The sequence below is a fragment of the Triturus cristatus genome, chromosome 9 (genome assembly GCF_964204655.1).
Source record: "Triturus cristatus chromosome 9, aTriCri1.1, whole genome shotgun sequence".
Taxonomy (NCBI): domain Eukaryota; kingdom Metazoa; phylum Chordata; class Amphibia; order Caudata; family Salamandridae; genus Triturus; species Triturus cristatus.
This window is the reverse complement of record NC_140592.1, coordinates 645,709,272-645,732,400: the sequence shown is the minus strand read 5'-3', so window position 1 is coordinate 645,732,400 and position 23,129 is coordinate 645,709,272. Positions and strand designations below refer to the sequence as shown.

General features: G+C 42.6%; 1 protein-coding gene across 17 annotated transcripts in view; it reads right to left on the bottom strand.

Annotated features, from left to right (window-relative positions):
- Positions 1-23,129, bottom strand: part of CLASRP (CLK4 associating serine/arginine rich protein) — a 900,118-nt gene that overhangs the window by 871,465 nt on the left and 5,524 nt on the right. The gene's annotated exons all lie outside the window — the stretch shown is intronic.

The window sequence follows — 23,129 nt, the reverse complement described above, 5'->3', positions numbered from 1 at the left end:
AGAGCCAGTTCCAGCAGTGAGGGTGGGTGGGAATGCTCGGCAAATGTGACGAAATACCAGATTTCCGAGCGGCTCGGGGAATTTATAAATTGAACAAAAAGTACATGCTGACTTTAAAACAAAGAACGAGGTACACTATTTAAAAAAATAAAAGCCAGCAGCAACCACGAGCAGGAAACAAAGAAAAAAATAGACCTCCAAAATTAACACAAACCAGAAGCATAAAGATACTAGAAATTGGGCTGTGCTCCGTGGGAGGAAATAAAAATACAAAACGGAGGGAAAAAGAGGAAAGATTAACCACAACCAAGCCAACAACCATTTTTGAAGAACAATAGAAGAGATGAATAAAAAGGCAATTGGCGGGCTGGGCTGTAAGCCCAAAGAGTGTATTCAGCATGTTCAAAGAGACAGCGCACGTGCTGCCTAGGCTCGACCTAAGAGGAAGATCAGGGAGTCATTTTGAAGTCATCAGATGACTTTGGCTGATCTATTCTTCTAATTATCTGGGGAGGTCATCGCAAGCCATCCTGAATTATATGTATGGAGAAAAATACTTGAATGAGAAGACTAGAGTCAAAGAAACTACTCCAGGATTAGTTACTGATTACTTCAGTAGAAAACATTTGATGATTATTTACTACTGCAGGATGATCCCATGATGATTTCAGGATCAAGCTTTATTACTGCAGGATGGGTTCCTGATTAAGTCTGTGGAAAACTTGATGATCTTGCCCTAATGCAGGATGATATCAGAATTTAGACTGTATTACTCCAGTATGAACCTATGAGTTTTTCAGGACGGGACTGAATTATTACAGAAAAATCATATTTTTGGCTGCTAACAAAAGTTAGAACAATAACTAAAGATCCGTTTAAAATCGGTGTTTAACTTGTCACAATTGTTGGTTATTTCAAGACAGAGGTCAAATGTCATGGTGCTTTTTTCCTTTAACTTGGCGAATGTGTGTTTATTTTTGTTTCTCTAACTGCAAAGTAAGAGGAGTTTTTAAAGTGAATCATATGACACTGTAGGAGGTTATTCTTTGTAATACACAACAAAATGTAAATACCTGTAAATAAACAATATGCATCCAGAAGTTAGGAAAGCAAAAACTAAGCACTTTCGTGGCAAATATGAAGTGTACTGGACACAGAGATTTTACTGGGATGAAAAGAAATTAAGAACTCTTACTTGGTGATGCACCAATAATAAATGCCACAGAAAATCGATTTCCACATGTTGCGATTTGTGTGCTATATAGTTTTAGCAGAAAAACTTTATACCTTTGCAAATGCAGTTGCCATTTCAATAGAAAATGTGTTATATGAAGATGACAATGTGCTACCACACAATGCTTTCGTTTGTAAAAAAAAAAATAGCCCTACCTCACATCAATTAAAGGTAGGTGGATCGTGACACTTGTTCTAAAACGTGAGTTGAAATGATCTTGAGTGATATGCATGATTAATGGAAAAACGAAAAGTTCTAATGTGAGACCACATGGGAGGAAACACAATCTAGGAAACCCCAATTTTAAGGAAATACAAATAAATTGAACAATAAAGAAAACACTTTAAAGGAACTATAGTTTTAAGTAAAAATCCAAAATTACATTAAACGTGCGTGGAGTTTAGGATAAGTGACTGGTTGTTGGGTTCAAGGATAGGTAGCGTTCAGGGGTACTGAGGGGATTTTTGTTGTCAGGACTGGGTGAAGTTCAGGCATAGAATGGGGATTTAGGGTTCAAGAATGGTAAGAGTTTAGGGGGAGAAGACTTTTTAGCATTCAGGATTGGGTGGAGTTTAGGGTGTTGAGGGGTTTTAATGATTCAGGGATGGGTGGAATTAAGATGTAGAAAGGGGTTTTAGGGTTCTGGGATGGGTAGATTGTAGGAGAGGTAAGGGTTTGTAGGAGTCATGGATGGGTGCTTTTGGATGGCAGTGAAATTTCTTAGGTTTGGGGATGTATGGAGTTTTGGGTGGTAATGGTTTTAAGGGATCAGGGATGGATGGAGTGTAGGGGTAGAAAGGCGTTTAGGGATAGGTGAAGTTCAGGGATGGGTGAAGTTTAGGCGTGGTAAAGGATTTTCAGGAGACAAGGATGGGCGGTGTTTATGGGTTGTGAGGTGTAAGGAACGGATGGGGGTGGGGCAGTGAAGGAAAAGCATCCAATGTAGTTGTCTGACAACTTAAAATATATAAATCTGAATTAATGTCCCCTGAAGTAATGCACTGAAATAAATATCTAACAAAACTGTTTCTAAAAGTAAGATCTACAACCACTGCATTTACATCTTAAAAAGTAAGCATGACAAAGACAATTTGGAAGAAAAAGATATTCCAGGAATTTGTTATGAAATGGTAAACACCATTTATTCTGATCGGTTCCATTAAACATCTATCCAGTGTTATTCATTTGTCCACTTCTGTGAATCAAACTGCCACTTTCTGCCATCAGTCTTTCAATCCAACACCCTCCAATCTCACTCTTTTCCAAGAACCATATGCTCAAACTATCTCTACTAGTCTTCTTCTGTTAATCTCCTCTCACTGTCTGTTCTGTCACACTCATTAGGCTGTCACGACAGCCTGCGCCCCCTCCTTTTCTGACATCAAGAAAGTGGCTCTGTGAGGTAAATACACATATAGATGTCTAGTAATCTGCAGGTCACAAATTCAAATACCTACAAACACAAACTCAGTTTTTGAGATTGTTAAAAAAAAAAAAGTATAATCCTCATTACACCATGGCTACTGCACTCTGGGCCGATTGTAGACACCCGTGATCCGTCTGTGGTCCATGCAGTTTCGGACTTGTACCTTCCAAAGCACTAGTCTCTTATAAAGGGGAGGGGCTGAAAAACCCCCACCCCCTAATCCATGGCTTGGTGTAATCATTGGACCAGTTATCAGTGTTTATGAGCCACCTATAGGCTTATCCTCGAGCCCTATCCTGACCACTTCAGAAAGTCCTCCCACATTTCTGCGGACCTTCGTGGGATCCCCTTGGTATCTAAGTTACACGTCCATTTAACCACACTTAACCAGGCGATTGAATTCAGGGGGTGGGGATCCAACCAGTGTTTACAAATTTGTCGCCTGACCAGGAGTAACAAATAAAATAGTAAACCCTGTTGCTTACTATTTAGAGCCTGTTGGGAGACATAATCCACCCAGAGGAGCACCAATGTTTCGGTTAAGATTCTATTTTCTGCTATAATGGCCCTTATGGTGGCTTCTACAGTCTTCCAAAATTCTTTTAATTCTGGGCATGTATAAAAGAAATGGACATCATTGGCCCTTGGGTGGTTGCATCTTTTATAACTAGGAACAGGCTGTGGCACAAACTAGGCTAGTCTTTGCGGTGTCCAATACAACCTATGGATGACAAAAAAATGATGGCGCTTAAAGTTAGCTGGTGTTACTGTGGCATAAAGTAATTTTACAGAGTCTATCCACAGAGATTGTATGCTGTCTTCCTGCAATATATCTGTCCAGATCTCCGAGAGATCCTTCATTTTTTCTTCCTCTGCCTCCAAAAATTGTCCGTACCATCTTGCCACTTCCTTAGCTTTCTGACTGGTATCCTGGAGCAAGGCCTCAAAATCCCAAATACTGCCGACTTCATCCACTGCAGTCAGAACCCATGAAGTAAGCAGTAAGTACTTGCCTGTCCTAATGTTCAAAACCTCCCAGGGGACCAATCCTCCTGTTATCAAGTCTCCCCATTTCGTTATCCCCGCCTGTTTTCATGGCAAGCTTAGGGCATCTACCAGACATTCCGGCTTCCCTGGAGATTCCCAAATTGGGTCGAATTCTGAGAAGTAGCCAATCTTTAAAGTCCGTCTCACTGCCAGCCAAAGACTTAAAGCTGATCTTAAAACCTTTAACCTTACTGTTTTTAAAAAAAAAAAAAGATTGTGCTCCAAATTTATGTAAGAAGGTTTCTCCCAAATCTTTAGTCATTTCTCCCAATATTAAGCCACAGGTAGTGTTCATGGACTCCCCAGCCAACATACGAAAATGTTTAAATTGAAAGGCCATGCAATAAAGTCTGAGATCTGGTAATGCTAAACCCCCATCTTAAGCCTACTTCTTAGTTTTTTCCAAGAGAGGCCAACCCCCCGTGATGCCCAGATAAAACTAGATATTTTCCCTTGTATTCTGTTAATTTCATCCTTAGGGAAGCAGAGTGGTATGCAGTTAAAAATGTATGTTAACTTTGGGAGAACAGACATTTTTATCAAATTGACCCTCCCATATATTGACACGGGTAAGTTCTTCCACCTAGCTAGTTGTCTATCTACCTCCTTCATCACTCTCTTCAGATTACGAGAGGGAATCTCATCAATTTTATCTGCAATTATTATCCCCAGATATTTCATCTCTGAACAGACTCTGCCACCCCACCCTACCATGTTCCAACACATTACTTCCGTTTTTGAAATATTAACTGAATACCCTGAAAGTGCCCCGAATTCAGTTGTTCTATCTTAATTAATGTTTGAGCTGGGTCATAAGTATAAATGACCACCTCATCTGCATATAGTGCAATTTTACTGTGCGTTGGAAGCTGGTGGATGGGGATAATCTGCTCATCTGTTCTTAACATGTGCGCCAGAGGTTCGATGTATATATCAAAGAGTAGAGGGGACAAGGGGCAACCCTGTCTCATCCCTCTATAGATTTTGAAGCTCTCTGTCAGGGAGCCATTTAAGAGAATTTTGGCCATGGGGTGCTCGTATAGTTTTTGTATTGCCCAAATAAAATCAGTACTGAAGCCCATTGTACCTAAAACAGGCCAAAGAAATGCCCATCTGACACGATCGAAAGCCTTGGCGGTGTCAACAGTGATCACCGCCAACAGAATCGATCTCGCAACTGCTAGATCTATAGTCCCTATTAATGACAGCGTGAGTTCTTGTATTTGTCTCTGGAGGACAAAGCCTTTCTGGTCTGTATCTATCAACTGGGGGGGGCCACCTTGGCCAGTCTCCCAGCCAATATACCGATGTAAATTTTATGATCTACATTTAATAAGGAGATTGGTCGATATGGATCTGCCTTCCTCGGATCCTTAGCCGGTTTTAGGATGAAAGTGATTATGGCCTCATTCCACGAGTAAGGAATCAGTCCTTCCTCCTTACAAACAGAATTAAAGAGAGCCACCATTTCCAGTGCTATCTCCTCTACTATCAACTTGTAGACCTCGACCGGTACAGAATCAGGCCTTACCGCCTTACCATTCTTCATGTGTTTAAGTTGTTCTCGTATTTCCTCTTCCGTAATTGGGGCATCAACCCTGTTCCTCACTTCTGTTGTTAAGGCTGAGAGACCTATGTTATTTAACCAGCACTTTAACCCCTTCGCTGCTGCGGACATTCCGCTGCAGCGCTGGGGGGGGCAGGGGGGCAGCACGGTGGGCCGGTGCTCATGGCGGAGCCGCTCCGTCATGAGCCACAGTTGAGCTGTGCTCATGACGGAACGGTTCCGTCATGACTCCGCCCATTTGCGTTGTCCCCTCGCACAGGCGGGGAAACAGCGCCGCGCAGGCGGAGCGGCCGCCAACAGGATTGTCATGACGGAACCGTTCCGTCATGAGCACACGGCAACCGTGGCTCATGACGGAACGGTTCCGTCATGAGCGGGGAAGGGGTTAAGACCTCTTCATCCAGGCTCTCTGATACTGCATATAGTTCTGACAAAAGTTTTACCAAGCTTTCCTGAATTTTCTCCTATTTGTTTGTAATATCCCCCTCAGGATTGATGACCAGCTCTCCTATATGGTTTCTCATCCGATCTGCCCTCGCCTTCCAGGCCAATAGTGCTCCAGCTTTTTCGCCATACTCAAAATGTTGCATACGCCCCGCAGTCCACCATTCCCTACACTTGGTTTCGAATCTGATCTTATAATTCAATCTAGCTTCATCCAGCTTTTTTAACGTTTCCTCACTGTACTGTATATCCTGCTGCATCCTCTCTTCTAATAACCCAATCTCCTCCTCCAGCTTCCTTAACTCAGCTTGCTCAACTTTATTCTTATATGAGACCTGCCTTTGTAAAAAACCCCGAATTTAGGATTTGAAAGTGTCCCAAAGGACACCAATTGGTGCTGAGTGAGCATTGATCTGAAAAAACACTAATGTTTTTTTCAAAAGGGCAGCAACGTCTAAATCAGTTAGTATGGCTCTCTTCAACAACCATCTAGCATTATTCCTCATGTTAACTTCCTTCAATGTGATACTAACCATATTATGATCAGAGATATGTCCTGGAAGTATATAGACCTCTTATTTTCCCGAACCACTCTCTATCTACTAGCAGGTAATCTAAACATGAGAAGTGATGGTACTTCTCACTATGGAAATTGTAGCCTCTTTTTCCATTCATTAGGTGCCTCCAGGAATCGACCATACCCAGCTCGTTTAGCATACGTTTAAGGGCTTGTCTGGTCTTTGGCACTTGAGCCTGGACAGCCATCCTGCTCGTCGATCTATCTAATATTGGGTAAAGAAGGGTATTAAAATTGCCCCCTATTGTTATGGGTGCCGTTACCCCAGCTAATCTTAATTGCATATCTACTATGTACTAGGGGTCGTCCGTATTCGGACCATAAAAACCAGCGCACACAAAATCAGAATCCAAACATTTATGAGTGGCCGTGACCCATCTACCTGAATTATCAGTGTTAGAAGCGGTCATCTCCACACCTGACCCGTTCCTAACAATTATTGAAACGCCTTTAGAATATTCTAGTTGGTCTGATGCTACATAACTCCCTACCCAACTTTGTTTCAGGTATAAACCCCTGCTCTCACTCGCCGTTAAGTGGGTTTTTTGTATGATACATACTTGGGCTTTAGATTCTTCTAGATACCTCATTACCAGTCTGTTTGTTTTTTTACCTTAAACCATTTACGTTCCAAGTTGCAATTAAAACCTTATTGTCCCTCCCTGCCATTTATCTTATAGTCCACAAGGAACTCATTCGATTTTGTACATTTATCAATAGGGAGTAAACATTATACTCACAACTGATTCAATCAAGAAAGCACGTAAAGAGTATACCAAGAATTATACCACTTTGCTAAAGAAAAATACAATAAATGTGACTACTTAAATAGCCTGGAGAGCTTACTTCCTTTAGTCGAAGTAAATGTAATTTATTCCATAAATCACAGTTATATCACAACAATTTATATTTTTTCAGGCACAATTGAAAGAAGTGAAAAAGTGAAAATAATAATAAAACCCAGTGAAGTGATCATAGCCTACAAAGTGAACATAATAATTAGAAGGTCTTAAAAACAACAATGAGAGGCATATGACAAATCTTTTTTGCTCTCCCTTGGTTGGTGTCGACGACGTTTCAACCCTCTCTGGATATGGGGTCTCTTCAGGACAAGTATCTGGGGACTAATGGTATTCACAACAAGGAATATGGTTTCAATACAATTACACCATCATTCAAGAAGGGACGAGTGAAGCATCCGATCTGACCGCACAATCGGTAACCGCCTGAATTGTATTGAAACCATCACACAAGACGTATCAGCCGTCTTCGTTTGTCCGCGGTTTTTACTTTTAAACCGAGCAGCGACCCCTAAAGACAACGGATACAACGGTCCCTCGTGGCTGTTTATAATACCTATACAGACTCTTCCTACGTGTCTTTAAAACTGTGAACCAAGCTGAGAATACGGACACAGCGGACCAAATAGATGTTCAAGCTGCATCGGATACAATCAAGCACTATCAGTCGCCTACCCTTATTCCTTGTTGTGAATACCATTAGTCCCCAGATACTTGTCCTGAAGAGACCCCATATCCAGAGTGGGTTGAAACGTCGTGGACACCAAGCAAGGGAGAGCAAAAAAGATTCGTTATACTGTCATATGCCTCTCATTGTTGTTTTTAAGACCTTCTAATTATTATGTTCACTTTGTAGGCTATGATCACTTCACTGGGTTTTATTATTATTTTCACTTTTTCCAATTGTGCCTGAAAAAATATAAATTGTTGTGATATAACTGTGATTTATGGAATAAATTACATTTACTTCGACTAAAGGAAGTAAGCTCTCCAGGCTATTTAAGTAGTCACATTTATTGTATTTTTCTTTAGCAAAGTGGTATAATTCTTGGTATACTCTTTCCCGTGCTTTTTTGATTGAATCAGTTGTGAGTATAATGTTTACTCCCTATTGATAAATGTACAAAATCGAATGAGTTCCTTGTGGACATTTTCTTGTTTAATACAAATACCCAGTTCACAAGGACATATGGGTGGCTCTTGTTTCTTATAAGTAAGTATTTTATCTAATAGTGCCACAGTTTCTTGGATCGGAGGATCTCTGGTTCTTTATGTTGAAAGTAAGCCCTGGTGATGTGTCTGATATATCTAATGAGGACTTATTTTTTATTTTCTCCTGCTGCTCCCCACCCTGTGCACCCTTAACCCCCTCCCATAGGAACCCTCCCCAGACTATCAGGCATATAGTTTATTGAACCGCCGAAGGAAGGAGACTTATCTGTAGTTATAGCTGAGCTTCCCCCTCTCCCCCCAGTATTTAGAACTGTGTGTCCATATTATATTTGTTACATTTATATGTTTTTTTCTCTTTTTTTGAAAAACTTATTTTCACTCATATTAGCTCACCCATAGGTTAAATTGACGGACTTATTTCCTCAGGAGCACCCCCCTTTCCTTATGGAATCAATCAGACTATCTGCCTCGTCTATGGACCGTATATTGCACATTTGGTTATTCTACATAACGCGGAGCATAACTGGAAATTTTAATTGAGCCTTAGTCCCCAGATTATTAAGCTACCCCATTCTTTTGCCCAGTTCCCATTGTTTCTGGTCCGTTGCATGAAATAGATCTTATCGTGAACGTAAGGTTCTGAATTGTATAGGGACCATTCCTCAGTGCAGCCAACAAATTAACTTCCTTAACTGAATATGAGAGAAAATTTATCAAGATTTTCCTTGGCTTCTGACGCTATGGATTTCTCTTGAATGGGTCTCTGTGAACCCGCTGTATCTCTTGATCCAGGTCAATATCTGGTCTGTCCTTCAGGGCCGTCTCCATTAATAATTTGATCACTAACGCTTTAAGATTGGTCCCCTCCTCCGCCTCTGGAATATTTAAAATCCGCAGATTATTTCTCCGAGAGTGGTTTTCTATTCTTTCCAGATCCTCCCCGAGACTAGCATTTTCTTTAACTAACTCCTCAACTCCTTTGTGTTATTTGAGATGTCCTTTCGCATCGAGCTTACTTCCTCCTCGAGCTTCCCTGTTCGGGTGGCGATATCATCCAATTTTTGTGCAAGAACCGAACAAGAGGCTTGGATATCTGCTTAATTCGCCTCTGATGTCTTAAACCGATTTCTGAGCTCTCTCAAGGTCAAGAAGGATAGAAGCCAGTGGGACATCTGAGTTTTCTAAGGGGGGGGGCTGGGATTCCACAGAGGATTCAGAGTGTACCAACGTGCTTGAAGGAGCCAACTGGTTTTTTGTTTGTACCCTGGGGTCTCTTTCCCCACTCGCCTGCTGCGTCTCCAAAGTCTCTTCATCTTGGAGGATACTAAACCTGTTGTTACTTGAAAATGAGTCACGGTATCTCCATTATCTTCTTGTAATTCTTGGCCCCCTTGTATCTCCTCTCCTAAGTTAATTACTGACTTAGTGGGCATAATGGAGCTGACCTCCGGCTCTGTCAGTTTATTCTGAAGCCCCCCTGTCATGCTACCTCCAGTGCATCCTGATGCCATTACTTGTTTTAGCACTTTATAGTATGCTTTTAATGATGGAGTAATTTTAGCTTGCAAGGGGGAGATTTTTTTCCCCTACCACACAAACTCCCCCTGGTGTCTTGCGACTTTTCCTACTTTTGTAACCTTTGAAGGAGCTCTACCAGCAGAGGTATCCCCAGGGTCCGCCTTAGCCTTAGCTGGAAGTAAACTAAGATTGTGACTTACCCCTGATGAATTCTCCATAACGCCAAGGGCCCGGGTACGGAGAGTATACCTCGAAAACCTATCCAGATTTACACCAGAGGTCTCACCTCTCTTCTCTGCAGGCATCAAACTCTCCTTCACCATAAGGGGTAAAGGTCGTTTAACAGAGTGTTCTTTCAAACGTTTCCCGTTCTTGCCATTTTGTTGGGGGGCCCCCCAGGTTGTGGATCCGGATTGAATTCCCTCTCTGGTGACTCAGACGCCGTATGCACCGCAAGGAGGCTTGTGCTGACTCTTCCCCTGTGTGCGTGCGCTGCTCGAAAACGCTGCAGCAGTCCCGCTGCCCTTAGCCACGTCGACGTTCTCCCCGCTTCTCGGAGGCTGGGGCCGCCCTCACAAGTCAGCCAAGTCGGTAACATTCAAATTTAGATGAGTAGAAATGAAAAAAGATTTTTTATTTTTGTGTCGTCTTTCTGCCGCTCAAAACATCATGCCACAAATGGAGAGGCGGGCAGAGGGTGCTCAAACCCTCATAGCTCTCATCTTCTTTCCCGGCAGTCCGCGACCGTTTACCTCGCGGCCGCCATGTTCCCTAGCGCCGCCCGCGTGTGGGTTAGAACACCTCCAGCGGAACTGGTTTCCTTAGAGATTGTTAAATTATGATGAATGAGTAACAACTATCATTTACAATTTTGAAAACAAAGTTTTGTATATGTAAAAAAGTTATTGCCTACCCCCCAATCACCACCATTAGTCTTCAGTCACTTTCACCTGACTAACTGTCCCCACGTCCTCATCCACAGTAATCAAATGTTACTAATGTATAGAACATTACAATGTTTTCTGGGGCCTGATTTACAGTAGTTTAACAATTGCAAACCCTCAGATTCTGTAAAGTTGAGGGTTTGCATTTGCTAAAACACTTTGTAATTTACTAAAAACCAAGTAACGATCCAACAAGGTATGCCAAATAGGTAATGTAAACATTAAGGAATCGCTATTTGGAAAGGACATCTTTTAATTTCAAATCATTTTTTGGGGCATAATAGGATATAACAACACAAAAAGGGAAGTAAAAGAAGAAGAAAAAGACAGGTAATGAGTGATACATTTTGAACTCACTTAATAGGAGTGCTGTCCGGTATAACCATTAACATATACATTGTCAGGTAAAACATATCCAATACCAAATAGTATTACGTTCCTTAAGCATACCATTGGTAAAAGGGGTGACATGAAGGGGTAACATACATTGGTATGATTTCTAGTATCAATTTGTGTTGTAGAATTATTCATTGTATATTGACATATGCATGTTATACCTAAAATTTAAGACGTCCAAAGTGAGAGGTAAAACCCTGTTTTAACAAAAAAAATCAAACTGAAACATGGCGGTCGCCTAGTTCGCGGTCGCGGAGGCTCCTGATTCATGGAGAAGAATATGCGGGTTTAACTGAGAAATAACCCACAGTTTTACAAGCGGATGTCCTTTTGAACGCTAAGGATAATACGGAATGTAGAAATGAGGGAGAGATAATTTAAAGCGTGAAAGCTAAATGTAAAAAGGAGGTATTTTTACCAGTTTGTTTTTTGTTCCCGATCCGTGCTGTGCTGTGACGGAGGTGTGGTGGAGTGCAGTACCTTCCTCCGGTTAGGGAGCAGGTTTTCATCTCCCCATTAGTGGCGGTTCTGTTACTCCTTTACCTGTGCTGCTGACTTGGAGGTGGAGGTGGAGTTGGAGCTGGGACGGCGGTGGGCGGGACGCCGGGGAGCGGACGTGTTTGCAGGCGGGGCTGGAGCTCTGGGTCCCTCGAGCCCGGACGATCTGCAAGCTTCCCTGATCCTGGACCCCTGCTGGGCACGAGCTGCTCGGGAGCTCGGCAGGGGCCGAAAGGCGTTGATGCAGCGGGCAGGAAACGGAGGCACGCACAAACTATGGTCGATCAAGGCAGGCACAAAGTCGAGCAAGAAGGAGGAAGGTGACTCCAAGAAGCAGGTTAGTGCAGGTCAATGTGATAAAGCACAGGGCGAAGGTGGGCAGGTACTGGCCAAGGAGATAGCAGCTTTAGGTGCTAGAGGGGTTGATACTGGGGCCCGAATTGCCGTTGCAGAGGTTTCAAGTGCACCTTTGGTAAAGGAAGGAGGAGTAGATGGGAGCCTAAGGGCATCTGGCTCCCGCTCAGTCGAACAAGTGGAAGGAATAGTGGGAGCAAAAATCGCTATCACTTGAGGAGTGGGCTAAGTAAAAGCTGTATGAAGGGGGGGCAGGGCTCTCTTAAGTTAAATAACGGAAAAAAACGTTCCCCTCCTTCGAAACAAGGGGGCACGGCCACAGGAGAGTGGGCAACGCCGAAGAGAAGGAGGAAACAAACGTGAATCGAGAGGCCCAAGCATTAAATCTTAAGATCACTCCCTCTTTGAGAACTTTCTTCAAGATAGCTCCTAAAACACAGCTAATAAAGAATCCCAATGTAGGTCCCCCGAAGATAGACTCACCAAGAGGGGTAGATACAGTTAATAAAAATAGGTTTCAGGCTTTAGCAGCACTCTCGAATTCTCTGGAATCTCAGCATTCCAGCTGTGGAAGAATGGAGGTTCAACCTGTACAACCTCATTTACAAGCCCAATTGCAGGCAGCGACTCCAAAGATGTCGAATGGACTCTCCAATGGAGCAGCTAAAGAGGGGGGAAATAAATGCTCAACTGATATAGTTCAAGCTGAAAACGAATCTCTACCACAAATACAGCCTTAACCACAAGTCCAGGCGCAATCAGTAGCGGAGTGGATTTATTGACAGTTGAGGTCAGAAACAGGTTTGAAACATCTGAGCTAAATCAGAAAGAGATCCGGTCTGTTTGCGAGAAACTAGTACAAAAGTTGGAAGATGTAGCTGAAAGAACTTCACAGTTGGAGATCGGGATGAAAGATCTGGTATCTCAGGTGGCGGTCAACACAAAGGAGACCAGCGGCCTTAGGGGCAATGAACAGCAATTGAAAGACAAAATAGAATCACTGGAAAATAACCAACAAAGATGTAATCTTTGGGTGCTTAAGGTCCCAGAAGGAGCCGAAGGAGAAGACATTAAAAAATGTGTGGTACATTTACTCAAGGAAGGGTTACAATTAAAATGGACAGAAGAAGAACTAAGTATGGATATACAAAGGGTCCATAGAGACCCATATAGAAGGAATGTCAACAAAGTTAAACCAGGGAAAATATTAGTAAACTTCCATACCTATAGTTTTAAAGAAGAAATCCTTCTCAAGGCAATAAAACAAAGATCTCTGATAGTAGATGGTATCAATTTCGAGATGAGGTCAGGTATCTCACAACTGACGGCTAAGAAGCAATGGGAACTAGGAAATTTGATCAAGTCTTTCAAGAGTTTGGGAGCCACTGCACAGTTAAAATTTCCGGCCAGCCTACGAGTAATGCACAATAATAAGATGCAGACTTTCCGTAGGGTTGAGGAGGCGAAAGAATTTCTGAGATCAATATCAGGAGCTAGAGTTTGATAGACGTGACTCTCATTAAATTGGTAAGGCACACAGTGCTGTTAGAGTGGAGTTAATGCTACTTAGCGGAATATCATTATTATTGGGTGGGTTAAGTGTATTATTGAATGCTCCAAATCAGGGTCTCCTCAGGCCTAGGCCATTAGGAAGGAAGAGGAGGGTTTCCCAAGGGGTGGGGATGGGAGGGGATCATGGGTAGTTTTTGGTGCACGGGTGTGGGAGCATGGGGAAAAAAACTAAAATATGAAGTCCTCTTTACATATTGAAACTCAGGTAGCAGCATAGTCACAAAAAGAGAAAAGAAATGACAGCAAATCAGAAACCATTGATAGAATTCCTATCATGGAATGTTAATGGATTAAGCGGGTGTCATAGGCGAGAGAGGATTTTACAATATCTAAAAGATTCTTCAGGCCAAGTCATCTTACTTCAGGAGACACATCTAACTGGTGATGAGATGAGAGAGTTGTTTAAAAGCAGGAGCTGGATACAGAATATGGTTTGTACAGAGCAGCAACTCACTATAAGGGGGGTGGCAATTGTGATAAAAGTCAATCCTCAGTTGGTTGTAATTGAAAGCAGGGTGGATAAGACTGGAAGGTTGGCAATTGTAAAAGTTAAATATTTTGATAAATTATATACGGTAGTGGGCTATTATGGGCCTAATATTGATGACCCCACGCCATTTAGCAATTTGCTTTCTAAATTGCTGGATTTCCCTGATCCTGTCATATTGGCAGGTGACTTTAATGTGGTTCTTGATGGCAACCTTGACGGTACTACTAAAAGCAGAAGTATAATGCATAACAAGTCAAGAGCATTAATAAACAAGCATTGGCATAGCCAATAGGTCTCGCCTTTGGGACCTTATAAGTGTTTAGCCATGCAACAGTTGCATAACTAAACACATATAAGGTCCCAAAAGCGAGACCTATTGGCTATGCCAAGCAGCCGTAAAAGTGAAAGTGGTCGCGATAGCGATCAAACATCAAAGCGGTAAAGTTAAAGTAATCGCGTTAAAAGTGGCGCGCGAACCCGCGCACATGCACTGTAGCTCTAGGCTGGCCTGGCAGCACTTTATGGAGCCCTCTCAATAAGTCTCGCCAGACCAGCGCATGCGCTGGGTCAGGCGAGACCTAAAAACACAATAAAGAACCTTGGATGGTGCGATATATGGAGAGAAAAGATGGGAGCCTTAAAAAGTTTTACTTTTAATAATAAAAAATATGGGCACGAATCCAGAATAGATCTGTTTTTAGCGGACCAAAATATAAAAGACCAGGTTTGTGATGTAAATCACGTAGGAGCACACTTGTCTGACCACTCTGCGATAACCTGGACGCTGGTCCCTTTGACTGCAGCGATACAACGGAGATGGACTATGGATTGCTCCATATTGTTCGATAATGAGGTGATAAATAAACTTGGTTTAGAGTCTCAGGAATTCTTTTGTAATAATCGGGGCGGTGCCTCGTTAGGGATTGTCTGGGATACGTACAAGGCCTTTTTGAGGTGTAGGATTACATCAATTCAGCTGTACAAAGAAAAACAACGGAGGGCAGAAATTCTAAGTATAGAAAAGAAAATACAGAGTCTGGAACATAAAATAAAATGCAATGAAGTAGAGGATGAGGTGGGACAATCATTGATCCAAACTCTTAAGACGGATTAGTTGGCGTTAGTAGAAAGGCGGCTGCAAGAAAGATGGCAAGCCAGTAAGCTGGCCCATTTTAATTATGGGGAAGGATGTGGCAAGTTACCTGCCTGGAAGGTAAAGAGTGATCAGGCTAGGAGTTTCATAAAAGTGTGCAATTATGTTAATGCTGGATGTCCAATTACAGCGGGGGCCAGCATAGAAGATACTTTGCTAAAATATTATGAGAAAGTATATAAAGTAGACCTATGCACGACTAGGAAGGGAGTTCTAGATTGGCAAGAACAAGAATTACCTCATAAAGCATCCGAACCCCAAAAGGTTGCTATTAACAACACAATAACCGAGCAAGAAATAAAAAAGGCCATTAAGTTAGGGAAATCCAGCAAGGCAGCAGGTCCTGATGGTCTGCACATGGAAGTTTTTAAGAAGTTAAGAAATTATTTGATGCCAGTAATTAGTGAGCTATTTACAGCTATTTTTGATAAGGGAGAAGAGATTCGCCCTCATGGAATGACGCCATTGTGACTTTGATCCTTAAGCCCGACAAAAAACCAGACTGCTGCGATTCATACTGACCTATATCCCTGCTAAACTCAGATTATAAGATCTATTCGAAGATACTAGCAGATAGGTTGAATGGGGTGGTGGGAACACTCCTTCATGAAGATCAAAAAGGGTTTGTGCGAGGAAGGAGTATCAAGGATTTAACCTATAGTCTCATAGGTGCTATTGATTTAGCCTCTGTAGAAAAGGAACCATTAGCGGTCATTAAAGTTGAAGCATATAAAGCGTTTGACCGAGTTAATTGGTCTTATCTACATGAAGTTTTGAGATTATCAAACTTGGGAGGAAACTTCTGCAGGGCAGTAAGGCAAAAATATTAATAAACGGGAGGTTATCTGAAAAATTCAACATCCTCAGAGAGACGAGACAGGGGTGCCCGCTGTCCCCACTGCTTTTTAATCTTTACATTTAACCCTTGGCAGAGAAAATTAGGAAACATGAGGAGATATTTCCTTTTCAGGCTAGGGGTTGGCAGAAGAAAGTGGGGTTATATGCGGATGATTTGGTGGTGTATACCTCAAATCTCAGTCTAGCACTACCTAAAGTTTATGAGTTGGCGGCAGGTTTTGGGAAGATTTCAGGATATGAAATCAACCAAGGGAAAACGACTATAATGGTTTGGAATATGACCACACAAGAGTTGTGTTAAAAAGGAAATTAGGTACTTGGGTATTAAAATTACTGAGAAGATAGAACAAATTCCTGAAACCAACTTTCAAAAGACCAATAAGGAAATAGGGAAACTATTGTTGGGGTGGTCTCACTTGCCCTTATCCATCTATGGGAGAGTTAATATCATTAAAATGACAATCCTCCCTAAAATTACTTACCTATTCCAGAATATTCCAATGGCTTTAAGGATGAGTGGCTTAAAAAAAACACAGTCTAAAATAACCAGTTTTATTTGGGTCTCTAAAGGGGTGCGTATTTCGTAGAAAACTGCCAGACTTATTATGCCTGGGCTTTTCTGTTAAAAGGGGGGAAAAGGGCTGTTCAAAGCACCAGATGACTCAGAAATAGGTAAGATGCATACAGCAATGTTAAAAGATATAAAAGAGGGAGAACATGGTTTTATTCATAAATATGGAGACCCGCAATTTTTTTTTTTTTTAAATCGCGATTAAAAACCCTACAGAGCTTAGCGATAACTTGGCACAAAGTTAGGAGAGAGTTAAAAATCGACGATTATAGCGGGATGGCGCCTATCTTTGACTCTCCTGGATCTCCAGAATGGTCGAAGGACTATCTGCCGCGTCCATTAAAAGATGCAGGAATTACTACTTGGAGTCAATTGAGAATGAACGGCGCCTTACTACCTTGGGAAGAGAGCCAAATATTGTTCAATGGCCAACTTTCGAGATTTAAGTATCTGCAAATGATAAGTTGTAGTCTCACTGATGGCCTTGGAGCAGGACTGCCTAACAAACTGGAAGAAAGCTTGGGAGCTGGAGTAATTCATAAAAAAGAGGTGACGAACGGCTATTGGCTGCTAATAGAGATGGCGGATGGGGACTTCAACTTGCCAATGGAGCTATGGGAGAGGAGCTTGCCAGGACAGCAGATTCAAGATTTATGGCAAGTATCTTGCGGCATGTTATATTCCACAGTCCGACCCGCAAATTTAAGGCGGAACCACCTCTTTTGTCTTCATAGGTTTTATTGGACTCCATACAAATTATCTAAACTGGGGAGTGGAGCAGCACCTAAATGCCCTAAATGCAACAAGGAGAAAGGTGACGATACTCACATGTTTATGTATTGTCCGGCGATCCAAGCTTTCTAGCTGGATGTGAGTAGCACAATATTCTCTATACTTGGTGAAGCACCCCAGTTAAGTGAACTGCTGGTCTTTTTTGGGCTCACAAATAATTATGCAATAGGTCTCGTATTTGTTGCAGTTGGAGCTACTGGCATTGTAAATGGCAGTGTTTTGTATCAATGTTTTTGTTTGCAGTGGAGTGATTATTTAAAAATTACACACTATACCATATTATAAGCTATTCTAGCAACTGTACAGTAAAGCTATGGCTATTTTAACGTAAAGGAGTGTGAATGGATGAATAAAAATACAAAAAACAGGATCTAAAAATTTACGATGGAATGTATAGCAGGGGACAGGGACTACCGATCACAACAAATGTACTTGAAGTGATTGGGGCATCATATGCAATAAAAAAATAAATAAATAAAAAAACAAAATCGGTAGTACGGGGTGTCAGCAACGCTTGTGCAAATGTTGTTCAGCTGGTGAAGTGGTCAGCTCTGTTTGCAGGCAGGCACAAAGGGATGAATGGTGAAGTGGTCACTCTCTTCAGCGGTGAACATGCTCTTTACTGTTGCTCATGGGCATCAAGAGACTCTGCCAGGTCTAAGGCATTCCAGAGACCTTATACGATGGCTGGGGTTTGTAAATGAACCTACATTAAACACCACTAAGAGATTAAGCGATTTCTGCAACATCACATGATTTTTCTCCAAAATGTGTTTTTTCAGTTTTACTTTTTGGATTCCTGGGATGCTCTGGCATAAGATTCCCGGTTCCACCATGATTCATTTGGTACAGTAAATAAACACAATAACCAAAAATACTCTCAAACTGCAGTTTAACGGAGACGTGGTTTTCTGTGTAACAGACAAACGCCTGACCATGGTCCCAGCAGGGGCACGTGCCACCTTATCTAGAGACACTTCTCTCACAGGAGTTGTGCCAACTCACCTGCAGCCAAAGCTATGGGTCACGGGAAAATGGGATGGAGAGTAAGGGTGGTACAGGGAGAGAGAGAGAGAAAGGGGGTACAGGGAGAGAGAGAAAGGGGGTACAGGGAGAGAGAGAAAGGGGGCACGGGGAGAGAGAGAAAGGGGGCACGGGGAGAGAGAAATGGGGGCATGGAGAGAAATGGCAGACCGAGAGAGAACGGGGGAAGAGAGGCTGGAAGGGTGAAAACGAAAGGGAGAGAGGGCACTAGTGAGGGGGGTACCGGAAGGGGAAGGAGGTGGACAGGTGATATACATTTTAAAAAGCTGGTCTTTGGCAGTAGGTGATGACTGCTGGCAAGGACCAACACCCGGAAAGGAGGTTTGACATCCGAGCCCCCACTATTATAATGTGAAACTATCATGCAACTACAATATCACAAAAAGGTGCTAGTTTTCCAAAGACACATGACCCGCCTGATGTACACACTACAAGATTCTTATAAGTCCCAAGAACATAAAGACAAATTCATCTGGCACATTGGAAAAAAATTATACTTTTCAAATAGCCCCCCGTATTAAATTTGCTCCATTTCTACGCTCGGTTAACAGATATAACTACTACCCAATCAATGGTATTCAATTGATCCACCTCGGAAGAATGAAGGCTGAGGCAGACTTGCCGAGAGTGTAACCTCTGCCCCTTACAAGTGTACGTCTCACTGAGCCCTTCTGCCGGTATTGTGTTGGACAGCTGGTTACAATTCGATCAGTTGAGCCCCTTATGTGTAGCCTTTAAACAGAAACACAGCAAAGCCCGCTTTTGTATTCACCAGATAACTAGGGAAACCAGCTATACACGAGGCGCGAGCAGCAAACGGAGTCACAGAGGTAGAGAGACCAGCCTTGGCTCCGCCGGTTATGAATAACTTAATATGCACGTACCTACCAAACATGAATGTGTCCTTCTATAATGGATGTGATATACATGTAAAGTGCTCCAATACCTACTGATTGAGTTTGCGCTAAATAAAAAAAACTAAAAAATAAATACAAACACCTAACAGATCTGTTCCAGGTCAGGCAGCGGAGTCATAGTTCGCCCGACCCTTGTGAAGACAGAGCAGCCGTCCCTGAAAATCAGCAGGGCAAGGGCGAGGATGTGGTCCGTCGGCTAAACTGCCGACTTTGGTGCTGGAAACCAGAGTTTGAGCCCCGAGGTCGCATCAACATCCTGTGATTCTGGGCAAATCACTTAATCTCCCCGTGCCTGAATGTGTAATGTAAATACGGTGCTCGTGTAAAGCGCTCCAATAAACTTCGGGTCAAGTTCGTGCTATATATATATATATATATATATATATATATGCAACAAAAAAAAACAAGTGCAAAGGCAAGTAACAGTACAAGGACATGTCGCCAGCTAGTCAGATGCACTCATAACCACACCTACAGGCGACGCAACAGCACAGTGAACCCATCCGCCCAACACCGGACATTTTGCAACTTGCTTTTATATGGTGTACGCATAATTATACATTTGCCACACTTGCCTCATACCATCATCTCCTGCATATTTTTCCTTTTCTCGCATAATATAGCCAACCCTGCCAGTTATACTATAATAAAGTAAACAAACTAAACAGTTCACAGAACTTACCCCAGTAAAACAAGCGCCTTCAAATAGGTCGTGTCTCCAATGAATGTCGCTGATTCGCCTTCTTTGAAAATGTTCAGTACTGCACGTTTAAATAGAGCATTGGATGCACGAAAGATATCACTAATAGCACTAAGTAAACAAAGTAATTGCTAAAAATGTCCTAAAACATGCCGCCCTAATTATCGCTTGCCATGCAGCTTTTATGACTAATAAAGGCGTGGCGGTGGCGCCAGTAATACACCTGCTCCCGATCACAACACAGAAAGTGAGAATTATCACAGCATGAGACCCCACAGTAATCATTATCACAGCATGTCGACAGGCGCCCCAGGCTGCTGGAGCACTCAACTATAATTAATGCGCAGCACGTCTTCCGTAGACGAGCACTCAACTGGAATTAACGCGCACAAGCTGTTCCACTGTGAAGTACGTTCACAGACCAGAATCGGCTCGTTCCCAGACCGGAATCGGCTCATGCCCAGGTCTGTCTCCCTTGGGAGTAAACACGGCAACAATAGTCTCGTTGGCGGCAGCGCTTCGCGCTGCAACGCAAGCGAGACCTAAAAATTGATTTTCTACTTAATACTACTTGCTCGTAGGGAAATCTGTAAAAACAAATGGGTTAAGGCCACTACCCCTAGCAAAATAGAATGATTGGCCTCAATAAAGTATACTAATACCCTGGACAGATCACATAAATGCAAGCGGAATACTTTTTGGCTCCCCTATGAGGATTGGGTACAGTCACTAATGAAGGAGTCCAATGATTAGGCCTCTATACCATATTACAAAATACTCTGGTGGTTGCCGATGGACGTCAGGGTGGAATAGGCACCAATGGTTGAGTAAGGATGCAAGGTGTAGAGTGCACCATTCCAGGTCTTTAAAAGATCACTAGAGGCGCCTATCAGGAAGTGATCTGGGTGCAGACTTCTGCTTACCTGGGCAATGAGGACAATTTAAAAAAATAAAAAAAAATCTAACGGATTCCAAGGGATCGCTACACCGGTTGTAGGGTGTGTGTAGGCAGGGTCTATGTGATCTAGGCGAGTAGTGTCTGGTGCACTGAGTTTGGATGTGGATAGTTAGGTGTCTTAGAGGAAATTCATGATGGCTTGAAGGTATAGGAAGATGCATCCAAAGTGCCCTACATCTTCCTATAAAGGAGGGCGCCATGGTGAGTGTTTTAAAGCTATGTTGTCTGCGCCTCCCTGGAAGATTAGCCCTTCTTGCCATCATTTGTCAGCAATCCGTTTGAAGTTTTTCAAAATTATTTTGCACGCTAGTGTGAGCATTAAGTCCAGGGTGTCACAGTTGTTGCCATTTTTTATTTGGGGGTCTAGGGTACAATATATGAGAATTCTGTGGCTGGGTTAATAAGTTGTGTGTAATGTATTCAAGGATCTTATCCCAGTAGAACTGCATGAGAGGGCAATAAAATAACATAAGTGGTAAGTCCCCAACTTGAGAAATACAGTTCCAGCAAATTGAGGAAATTGAGTGAGGTTACGTTTGTGGAGCTTGGCTGGTGTTCAATAGGATCTGTTAATAATCATATATTTTGTCTGTGAAAGCGATGGCAAGATTTTATTCTTAAATGGCATCATATGTATGCGTTTCCAATCACACTCGATACATTTAGTGTTAGTTTCACTTTCCCATTTCCTTTCGCTAGCCGTGTGTCGTTTACCTGGTTTAGACCAGAGTATTTTATATATTCTAGACACAATATGACCCACTATGGTTAGTTCATTCAATTTGAGGGGGAAGAGACGTGTCTATGGGTTGTTTAGAGATCTGAGCTTTAAGCTTCAAAAAAGTATACAAATCTGTTATTGAGGTTCTATTCTAGCCGCAGGAAAGAAAAACATTTAGCGAGGGTATCGTTATACAAATCTTTTATCAAGTTCATACCTTTGTGTGACCAGTCCTCCCAGAAAGTACGGTTACTACCTAATCTCAGTTTATGGTTATACCAGAGTGCAGCCATGTTGGATTTACCTATTTTGACATCTGAGTGAACTTCTACGTGTACGAGGGCCTGTTTAGTGTTTTGGCTAATATATTTTGAGTGTGGAAGGATCGATGTATGCAAAGTCATAATAGCGGGATGCCTTTAATTAGGTTTGATTCAACTTCCACCCACAGAGGGTGATACAGGGGGTTTTCTACAAACCAGGCTGCCCCTTGTCTGCAGAGGAAAGCAGTTTGGTAGTTTCTAAAGTTGGGCAATCTAACTCCTCTGGTTTTGCAGTTTGAGTTTTACCAATGATATTCTAGGCTTCTTCCCTTGCCATAAAAAATGGAGGGTTTTGTCAATTTTCTTTATAAAGTCTTCTGATAGTATCATAGGAAGCATACTGATAAGGTAGTTAATGACAGGTGTAATCATCATCATCTTGATCGTCTCCATCCTACCCCACCACGATAAAAATGTTGGCGACCATCCGTTCAGTAGTTCGGAGATTTCCTTGAATGGAATGTGTTCATTCACTTCTAGTGTGGTGATAAGGTCATTGGTAAATAGTAGACCTAGGTATTTAATTGGTTCTGGTTGCCATGCCAGGCCTGTGTCTCCCAAAATGTCTTTGCCTCCTAGTGAGTTAACCCCTTGCATGCCCTTGACGGAACCACTCCGTCATGAGCCACGGGCGCCGTGTGCTCATGACGGAGTGGTTCCGTCATGCTGCGGCCGTTGGCAGCCGCTCCGCCCACGCGGCGCTAATTACCCACCTGTGCAGGCGATTAGCGCAAGTGGGTAGAGTCATGACGGAACCACGCCGTCATGAGCACAGCTCGCCCGTGACTCATGACGGCGTGGCTCCGTCATGAGCATAGCGGCGCCGCAAACCCCCCAGTGCTGCGGCGGAATTCGCGCCGCAGCGAAGGGGTTAAGGAGTTTGACCTCAGTCTGCTCTTTATTAAGTGTGTAGCCGGGGACTTCTGCAAATTCATTTATCTCTTTCATCAAAGCAGGAATAGCCGCCTGAGCATGTCTCGACACTACTAGGACGTTATCCGCGTAGGCGGCTACTTTGAAGATTGTACTGCCAAACTCTATACCGGGTATGT